The following is a 10,433-nucleotide window of genomic DNA, read 5'->3' on the forward strand; positions in this document are numbered from 1 at the left end:
ATGGCTGTCGGTGATACCCCAGCACATATCAGCTTGAAGTTCATTCAGATTCCTCACTTATTGTGTTCCCTGGGCACTGCTGAATTACAGTCTCCTTAGGTTCAGGTGTTGTACATGCATTGGGTTTGACAGTGTCACTATGGGATCTTGGTATTTTAAACGTTGCTTTAGGCTTAAAGGAAGAAATATGTCAGTACAAGTCTTTACAGCTTGGCAGACAGCTCTGGATTCACCTTGTCAGTCAGGTCTTACTAATGCATCCTGCTCTGGAAAGGGAGAGCATCTTCTCAAAGGCAGAGTAGGCTGAGCCCTGTGATTGTTATTTCATGTAAAATATCTACTTTGCAGTGTCTCATGAGTCATACTGATAGCTGAGTACCACCTGACATGAAGCACAATGGGTTTTATGCAACTTCAGATCTCCATTTCGTATGAGTAATATACCATTAGGTGTGCCCTGTAATGATCAAAGAGGTTATATTTGAAAAAAAAACCCTTGTTAATTTTACCAGTTGAAGTTAGCATTAAACAACTACTGAAAGTCACTAGGGTTTTCATTCCATGCAGCTCAAGTTTATTTTTTCCCCTCTTGGCCATTTTTGAACCACAGTGAAATTTTAACAGGCTCTCTTGAGGTCCAGAGGGGCATGTAAAGTTCAGCTACTCCTCGGTGTCCAATTCAAGAATCCCCAGAATAATGCTGTTTGGTAAGCAACACAGTAATTCTCATTCCCTAATTGCCCCTGTTCCCTCTTCATATGTCTTGAGGGAAGACTAATCCTTGATGAGTGATAAATTTCCTTTCATAGAGTTTTACTGCGTGGTTTAAGGTCCCTCTCAGAGAGCTGGTTAATTATAAATCGCATGCAATTTCTGGTAAATTTAGGGATCTTGAGTTAATGATAACTCTTTACTTTTTTTTAAATCAGTGAAAAAGTTGGTAACAAAACACTTTGCAAGAAAGAATTGGCTGTATTGTTGATGTCTTATATAGCCTAAAACTAAGTTGTTAGCTGTCCTTTTCTGAGATGAGAGAGCTTTTAGGCTGCAGATAATGTACAGTCTCAGACAGTCAGGATTAGGCATGCCATAATTTTCAGTCTTTAAAATAGCTATAGTGTTATGACAGTTCCATGGGATATATACCCTTTACCAAACAAGAAAATAATTTCACATTTATCAATCCAAAGGCCATAGGAAGAGATTCCTCCTTCCGGAAAATCAGCTTCCTCTGAGGAAAAAAAAAAAAAACAAACCTGCAAAGAATTCTGATCTTTTCATAAAGAGAAATGAATGTTCCTGTTCCAATTAATTATGAAAAAGTCATTAAAGTTGAAATCGTCATAACTATGAAAGAATGCTTGGCTTGACACCTGTGTATGAGAAAGGAAGGAATGCACTTGTAGATTTAAGGGCAAGTCAGTAGATAACAGGTCTTGCTTTAACAGTGCTTGCATATGGAAGGAAACGGCAAGTAAATAATGATTAAAATATTTGACAATCAAATGTTTCTAAACAGAGCTTTTCTTAGGAGAGAATGTACTCATGATATTGAAAGCTGGGAGGTGATTGTGCAATTGTTAATGCAACATGACCATGATCTTAATTTGTTTATTTGAAGTTGCAGGAAAGTTGTTGTTTTACATGGTAAGTGCAAGGATTATGATAGCAGATATATACATAGATTCATTCGATGTAGAATATACCTCAAAAACGTAAAGATTTTATAATAGTTAAAAAAGATATTCATGTTCAGATTGTAGCCCAACACCGATAATTCAGAGAAAGAAAAGATCAATCAAATCATCATCATCATGTTCCTTAAATACATCCTTAAATACAATACTTTCTGGTTAATATCAACAATAAATTGGTGTACATTTAAAGAAGTGGAATCAGCAGCCTTCTTGAACCAATTATAAAAAGTCAATACATTTGAAGTAAACATACTTATCTTATTTGTCTCTTACAGCACAAAATCTCAAAGTTTGAAAAATTAATAAAATGCTTCTCATTTTTTCAGATTTTTTTTTTGACAAAGTCTTCTTTTACCAAAAACTGGGAACATGTTAGCTTGGGTAATGAAATGCAAAATAATTCTAATTTCTGATTTTGCTTTTGATTATTTCATGAGTGACTGGCATGAACATTTTAAAAGCTTAAATACAAGCTTCTGCCAGTCTGTGGACTTACCGATGCTACTTTTAACTCTGATCTGTTGACCGATTTATTCCTTCCCTTCTCTCCTTCTGATTCATTCAAAAGAATGATTTCAAAATTATTAAACTCAGTTTCCAGTGCTGCAGGTAGACTTTCACCTTTTTCTGCTTGGTTAAATTACATTACCTTGGAGTAACTGGCTAGAGAATAAGCTTGTACATCTACTTTACTACAAGAGGTATTTTACTGATGAGAATAACCCCATGGAAGGAAGAAGGAATATTCCAATTATTGATCTAAGGGGAGCATCGCCAGTTTTGATGAGCTATGTAACTCCAACTATTTTTCTGTGGTTAATATTATGTCTTCAGGACAGTACTACTACCTGAGTTGCACTAATACATGCTCGATAGGAACAAGTTGCTGAACTAGAATGAATTTTTAACAAGTAAGACACTTGGGGTGGGAGGGAGGTTAGAAGCTAGAGTTCTAAACAGTTTTTGAAAGTGGCCACTTAAAGTGAAATTTTTATTTTACTGAGAGAATTTTTTTTCAGTAAATGTTATTTTACATCTGCTCTGTTGAGTGATTTTAAAATTGTTAAGTTTTTGAAACTAACTTGCTGTTAGAGCCTCTCATCTCATGTCCAAGAAACTTAGGCTGTTTTGGTTTGGTTCCTGTCAACCTGTTGTTTTACTTCAAGTCTGTTCACAGTTTTCCATCCCTCACATCTCCTGTGTTTAAACAGGCATATCATAACCAATGGGCAAGGAGAGGGGATTTCATCCAGTCTGTGGAATTTTTTCAGCCTCACTAAAACAAGTTCTGTGTAACCATGCATCCTCATCTCCTGGGCTTTCAGAGAACATCTCAGTAGGTGTTTGCCCCCCACATTGGCTAATCTCCAAGAGCTCAGTTTTGCTGCAAGATTCCCCAATCTGCCTTGTCTTGGCACACATCTACCTTTTGGCACATAATGTTCCTTTTATGAGAGATCCAGCTGCAAATTATCCTGACACATGGGAATTCTCTGCTAGTGTCTCATTAGTGTAGCTATAGCAATGCCAGCAAAATCCACTAACCTCAGGTATAGGACATACTTGGGTTATATCAGCATTCAATACAGGCTGTACCCAACTCCAAAGCTTTGCGTCACTTCATGAAGGAATTATTTCTTTGAGATTGCCACAGCCAGAATTATTTGGGAGTATGAGCTTGCTAAAGCACGGCACCCATTTACAGGGCCATTTGCCAGTTTTCAACAGCATAAATCACACTGAGAGCATGGCTCTCATGGGAGCCAGCTGTCAGGCTTGGAGCTTGTTCAGAAAACAGCTTACCTGGGAGAGGAAGTTTTTTTTTCCTGAGTTACAACATATCTTTCTATTTACAGGGCATCTCTTACTGCAGAGATCTATACATTAGAAATTAATGATGACTGAGTTAAAATTATAAAAATAATGCTTCATATTTATAAATGTTAATGTTCTATATGAATACGTTATTTGTATATACAATCTCTTCCAGTTGAGGGAATATGGATACTTCTAAACTTTGTTCTCATGGGCTTTGTTGATTTTAAGTTTTTCCCAACTTCCACTCTCCCACAAAAAGCTATTTCCTTTTTTAAGGAAGATCATGCTTTATAGATGTAAGGACCGGGCTTGTGGACAACCTTGTATGATCTGTGGGAACAAGGATATAGAGACAGCTGGAAAGGAAGAGCCAGAGCTGAAAGGCAAGAATCAAGCAGCAGGTGGGTCAGCAACTGTGGGACTAGAGCAGACGACAGCCACGGAGGTGAAGGACCAGTCATACTGAGAGATTTTAAAAAAGCCTGCTTTTTCCAGTGTCTAATCATGCCAATTGCCAGATTCCTTTTCCAGCTGCAAGAACAGTGCACCAGATGCATACTCGTAATATTTTTAATAATTTGAGACTTGAATTTAGCTAACAGGATAGGGAACTGGAGCAAGTAATAATAATAGGTATCCCGATAGACAAGCATCAGAGCTAGCTCTTGCCCTTCTCCAGTGACTGTGCATTGATTTTTTTCTATGAATTATCCCTAGAGTATGACTCCTTTCCACACTTCAAAAGTCTTGGGTGTAAATTGCTTGCTCTGGGTGATCTCATCCCTGGTCAGACAATGATCTTTGTGAATCCTCCTCCCAAACAATGTGGAAGAATGTCTGTCAGGATGTAAGCAGTGCCTTATCCTGACACTGTTTTACCCTGCTGTAGGCCATGGCCTTGAAACAAAAGAATGTAATGTAGATTACTGTAGGCAAGGTAACACCATGCCTTTAAATGGTTCCCTTGTGCCTCTCAGAGAAGGAATAAAGAAACCCCTTATGCTCAGCTGACTAGGACCTCACTCAAGAAATAAACCTTTTTCACACTCCCCTGAAATCCTATTTTAGGTCTGAGAATAGTGATGCTACAGTTTAAATAGCTAAAAAAAGCTGCTTAAATTTCTTTTGTTGGCATCTGCATTGTTAGTGCCTTCTCACTGTATCCTTTAGAAGTAGTTTTGTAAGAATACTGCAGCATTTACCTTTGCACTGCTGGCTGAACAATGCTATGCATAACATAGCTAGTAAATACTCATGGTATTTAAAAGAAAAAAAGAAAAGTTTTGTTCTGTTTTTTGCCAATTTTCTTATTGAATGACAGACTTCTCTATCATGATTCTGGGAAGAGGCCTTAGCTTTGTGTTTTTCAGCTTTCAGAAGAAGAAATTATTCCAATGCTGGCTAAGAAAATATTTTAGCGAAGGTTCTGCTTTGTAGAACAGTGACTGCTTTGAGATTTGTGGGATCTTGCTACTTTTCAAATGACACAAATTGTAATTATTTCCTGAAATTTAAAGAGTGATGTTGAATGTGCTTTTCAGGCTTGTGCATGACAATTTTATGGCACATAGGTAAAAATCTGTAATAAAGATGAAAGTTTTCTCATAGCTATGCATGTCAGTCACAGTGTTACTCAACTTCTGAGTGCTGGCCACAAGGGGTAAACACAGAGTTCCTCAAGACTGTGTTTGGTCTCCAGGATGAACTAGAGCAATTTGAACACAGGCCTGAATTAAGCAGTTGTCAGCAACTCTATGTATTGTGGTGGCATCTGAGAGACAGCAGCAGATGACAGCAGCTGTCCCCCGAATGTTGGAAAAAAGAACCTAGTCTGTACCCACTGACAGCAAACGTGCTGGCTGGTCCTAGATACTTTTTTGTAATCAAAGATACCAGCTTTAAATCAGCTGTTGAGAAAGCTGTCCTAATCCATAGATTTGCAATACTAAATGAACTTTCATTAGAGGAACTAAAACATATTTTAGTCATCAGTTAAGTGCATTAATGCCGCAGGAAAAATAAAACTGAGATTTAACTTCCAAAACCAGAAAATCATGGTTCCTGTTTTTCTTTTCTGTTGCCCAGAAAGGTGATATGTTTAATTCTGAAGGGCCATAAGACAAATGTCAGTTACTAAAAAATAATAATAATTTAAAAAAAAAAAAATCAGAACATAAAACTGATGTTTATTCTTCTAAAATGTTCTCAGATGCTCTCCCAGGGTTTTTCTTCTCTTCTCCATGTACTACAAATGGAGACATGGATATATATATAGTACAAAGTACAAATATATATTTTCATATATGAAAGAATTTAAAACATCTAAACCAACTTTAGTTTTTCAACTCTCATTCTGATAGTTTTGTGCTTCAACTACATTTTGCTTCTGGAGTGGAAGTGGCAGGCATGGAAGAGAAAAGTAAAGCTTATCTCAAAAAAACCTTCTGTGGTATTAGTGTATTTGTCTTCTAACACAGTAACATCCAAGATGAGTGTTTATAATAGACTTGCAAAAGTACTACTTAACTCTACAGGTCAGAGCAGACAGCAACTTTCTTGGGGAAAATTAATGAAAAGAGTGTGGACAGTCATGCCACATCCAGTATTATGTAGTTTTGAAGCACAAAGAAGGAAATGGTTTCCTGTAGTGAAACTTAATCTGTATAAAATGTTAGTGGGTCAGTAAATTTACCCTCTAAACAAATCAGGAGGTTTTCCCACATCCTCAGGCAGTTTGAAAAGACATTCATATTCAGAACAGTGATTTAAGCCAAAATGTCTGGAATATGTAATGTGATTAGTGGTGTTAAAAGCAGTGACCTTCATCTGACCTTTATTTTATTATCATGGTCTGACACATCTCCTTCTTTGGTAGAGGCTGTGTTTGAAAGGATCTATAATATAATGTGCCTAAAGCTGGTGGTGAGATGTAGAAAATGCAAAGTAAATACCATCCAGATCTTTGCAGCTGGCTGCCTGCTATGTTGCTGGTGTGATTCTTAGAACACGTGCTTTGTTCACTCTTTTGAACATCTGCCACAGACAGATCACATGTTTCGAACCTTATAAATGTGCAGTACATAATTGTGTCTCCCCAAAGAAGGACAAAGAGCTAGAATTTGACAATTTTTAAAAAGGTACAACATAGGAGAGAGATAATGCAGCAGGCTGCGATGGTGTAACCCAAGTGGGGCTATGAACATGGGGAATTTTTTCTTTTTAAAAATCCAATCAATTGTATTGTGCCCTGTTAGACAGCTGTCTTTGGTGGCTACTCAGGATTTATAAAGATGGCCATCTATTGACATGAGTATTGCTTAGGCTGCACTTTTCATCACTAGATCTATTAATGAAATGCTGGATGCTGATCAATCCAAGCAACATTTGGGGCTTCAAACTTTGTTAGCTCAAAGCAAATGAAAAAAAAAATAAAAATCTGGAATTGTTTCCAAATGTCTGTTTTTTTTTCAGATTAAAACCTGAATTTTTAACTTGAGGAAGACATGTAGGCTTGAGACAGACTGTGATATTGAATGCATGGTTCTGGGAGAACAAGAATTAAATCCTAGCTCAAGTGATTCAAAACACAACTTTAATTCAGACTCAGGGAAAAGCGTCATCACTGCTGACAATGGTACATGTCCTTCTTTGGTCATTGATGGAACATTCTGGGTCTCCCAGTTTATTTAAGCTTTTGGTAAACAAAGGTGCTATTTGGCTGCAAAGACCTTCTGCTGACATGAAACATAACTAGTTGGAAACTGCTCTGTCTACTTCTGCTGTTTCAGCTGCAGAGTCAGTCATACCATTTTTGAGAATACCATGTAAAGGGCTGCTCACCAGCACTTGGTGTTTCCCAGGTGCCATCTCATTTCCCAGGTGGAAGCTGGCAAATGTGATTCTAACAGGTATCCATTTTCTTTCATGTCTACAGTGGGAATTACAAAATTCAGTGAGCCACAGAACTGCCCAGCTGACTGTCCAGCAAATTTGTCTTTAGGAGCAATGAATGAGGATACTTTGTGCAACTGCACAAAGTTTAAATGTTTTCTTATTTTCCATGGTGCAAACCACAGAAATCCCATTGGTTTTGAGCCTCTTCAATCTCATTCAATTTTATCCAGCAAGAACAAGGGCTTTTATTCCTTAACTTTTATGTCTGAAGTATATGTAGCTTTTCTGCATCTTAATCTTTTATACTATTTTTGGTTAGACACATTTCCCAAACTGCTGGAAGTGAAATTTGCTTTTGACTTAAATGACAAGTACAGTCAGTAAAGAAATAAGCATAAAACATGGGCTTAAAACACAGCATCAAACCTTTTAATTGTGTGGCTTTGAGTCATATTGATTTACAATATTACTGCTCTTATTTCCAAGTCAACACAATCCAGAAAGGATCTATCATGAAGAGAACAAGTTAACCAACAGTAAAGGCTGCATGAAGGGCAGCCTGTTTCTTTTACCTCTTGTAAACCTTTTTCGAATTGTGACAAGGTGGCCTCCCAAATCTCATGAGGGAAGAAGAAATTAAGGTGTATCCTAGCTTTCTGCTATGTATCCACAACACTTGAATGGCCTGATGGACCCAGGGGTAAAAGCCTCCGCCTGGCTGCAGGGGAGAGAAGATAAGAGTCTTTGGGATATAGCTCTTTGCAGCTTCTAGCCTCTCTGCAAGGAATGGAAGTTATCCATAGGACTTCTAGGAAGAAGATTGTCCACAGGGAAATAGCAGGACCAATAGGAAAATTGAGGCTGGTTGTCTCATCACATGCCTTGAAGTGGAAGATAGAGGCCCGTCATTGGGTGCCAGACTAAAAAGCAGAAGGAAGGAGCAACAGCCCTCCCTCCCAAGCAGGCTGTGACAGGGAAAGGAGTCAGGTGACCTTTTCATTTAAATGGCTATTTTCATTGCAAATGGCTGTTGTTGTGGCTCCTTCATACACTTTTAAAATATTAATTGACTGCAGAACAGCCTGGAAAATGTTGCGGTTTTCAATTTCAGAAAATGAAGAAAAAAAAAAATCAACAAAATATATTTCACATTTGTGTTATTGCTATGTTGAATCTTATGGTAAAAGCTAATATGTCCCAAATAACTCTCATGGGTGATACTGCAGTTGTTAGCAAAGGGAATAGAGCTGGATTGTCACGGAGCCGATGGCTGTGCTCATGGTCCAGAAACTTCTCTTTGGCTGGCAGAGTCTCACCACAGCATAGTGGTGGAAAGAGAGTAACCACTTCATCTTCCTTATGGATATGCTGGCACATCTCTCTTGTGGACTAAAAGCAGGGAAAAAAAAGAATTTATACAAAGGGTTTGAGACTGTCCAGCTTTTTAAAATAAATCAGCCTGTGTTACTGTTGCAGAGCATGCACTCCATTCAGCTGGGTTGGAAATGCATCCTGATTGCCTGTGAAAAATGAAACTGCAGTACCTGACCTTCATCTAAAGAAAGCAAGCTCACAAGTCCATGCCCAGATCTGTGTCTTGGCTAATTTTTTTACATCTGTGTGTCAGGATGCAAAGCACTGAGGCATCCACAAAGCATCAGATTGACTCCAGGAGTGCTAGAGAAGGAATTTAGCACTGGGACAAGTTTTAAGAAAGCATAGATTTCTGTGTATAATGCTGATTGACTAGTTGGGGGTTTGGAGTTACTTGTTTGCCATATAGGCTGAGGCACTTCTTCGAGACTCTCTGCTTCTTTTAAAAAAACACAGGTAATGTGACAGCAGAAAGAGCGTATAAATAGCTCCTTGATGACAGAGCCCTCTAATGAAGTAAACACTCTGGCACTCTAGCCAATTTCTTTCTACAGCTGTCCCCTCTAATTACAGGGAGAAAACAGCCTGTATCAAGGAAGGGAAGGTGGGAAAGAGCATCTTGAAATAGTAAAGGACACAGGGTGGGAAACAAAGGATGAGGCTTGTGAGGAAGAGTTCTAGTACTAAGTAAGAGGCTTTCATAACATGTGAAGCTAAGGCACAATACTGTTCACGGGAGAATTCACCAGGGGAAAAAAATGCTTCTGGTGTAGTCATCAGAATTATTTAAATGTTAGAAAATCCCCTGTGGTTATTCATTTGACAAATAAAAACTATATTTGTTATGAGCATTCCCATACAGCTTTATGCTTTGAAAAAGGATTCTTTTAATCAAGCAGTTAGCCTAGCCAGCTTAAGCAGATGACTAAAATGTATGGCTGTGACTCTATTCAGCCAGTAGTCTTCTGTTTTCATATAGGTATCAGCCATGCTACGTTCCTGTTGCGTATCTCACTCTTTGGACAGCAAAATATAGGTTTGTTTTGCACTTTTTGATATATCAGTTTTATTCCACCAGATTAATACAGAGAAAATCTAAATTTACCCTGTTAGATATCATGTGAAGCTTGCACTCAAAAAAGATTGATAAGAAGCACCTTGAAGCAGAGCAGATATTTCTCTCTTGCTTTATAGTTTGCTGTGACCATGGAGTCTGCCAAAGCAACTGGCACTTCTTCACTGCAGTCTTCTGTATGCAAGATTATTTGCACAATATCTACTATACATTCATCCAGCCCTGACACATTTTGTTACAAATCCAGCCTCTGTAACTCTTTTAAACATGTTCCTTCTCCATACAAAGGATAAGTATGGAATATACTTGCATTCTTTAGTGCTCTTAATAGATCTGACTCTGCTTCACAGGCATGACTTGCTTTTGGGACCTCACAGAGAAACTGAGCAAATTATTATACCTTTGATAAATGTCTCACGTGAACCTGAACAAATAATTCCAAAATCGAGGTACTCTTTTGGTCTCTGTTCAGCGATAACAAGTCCACTGCAGGAATGAGAGCTTTTTAAGTCTCTGAGTGGGTGGATATACTCTAAACACAGGTATCTTCAGTTGCTATCTTTGAAACTGAGTAT

Source organism: Strix aluco, chromosome 6, assembly GCF_031877795.1.
Source record: "Strix aluco isolate bStrAlu1 chromosome 6, bStrAlu1.hap1, whole genome shotgun sequence".
Lineage (NCBI taxonomy): Eukaryota > Metazoa > Chordata > Aves > Strigiformes > Strigidae > Strix > Strix aluco.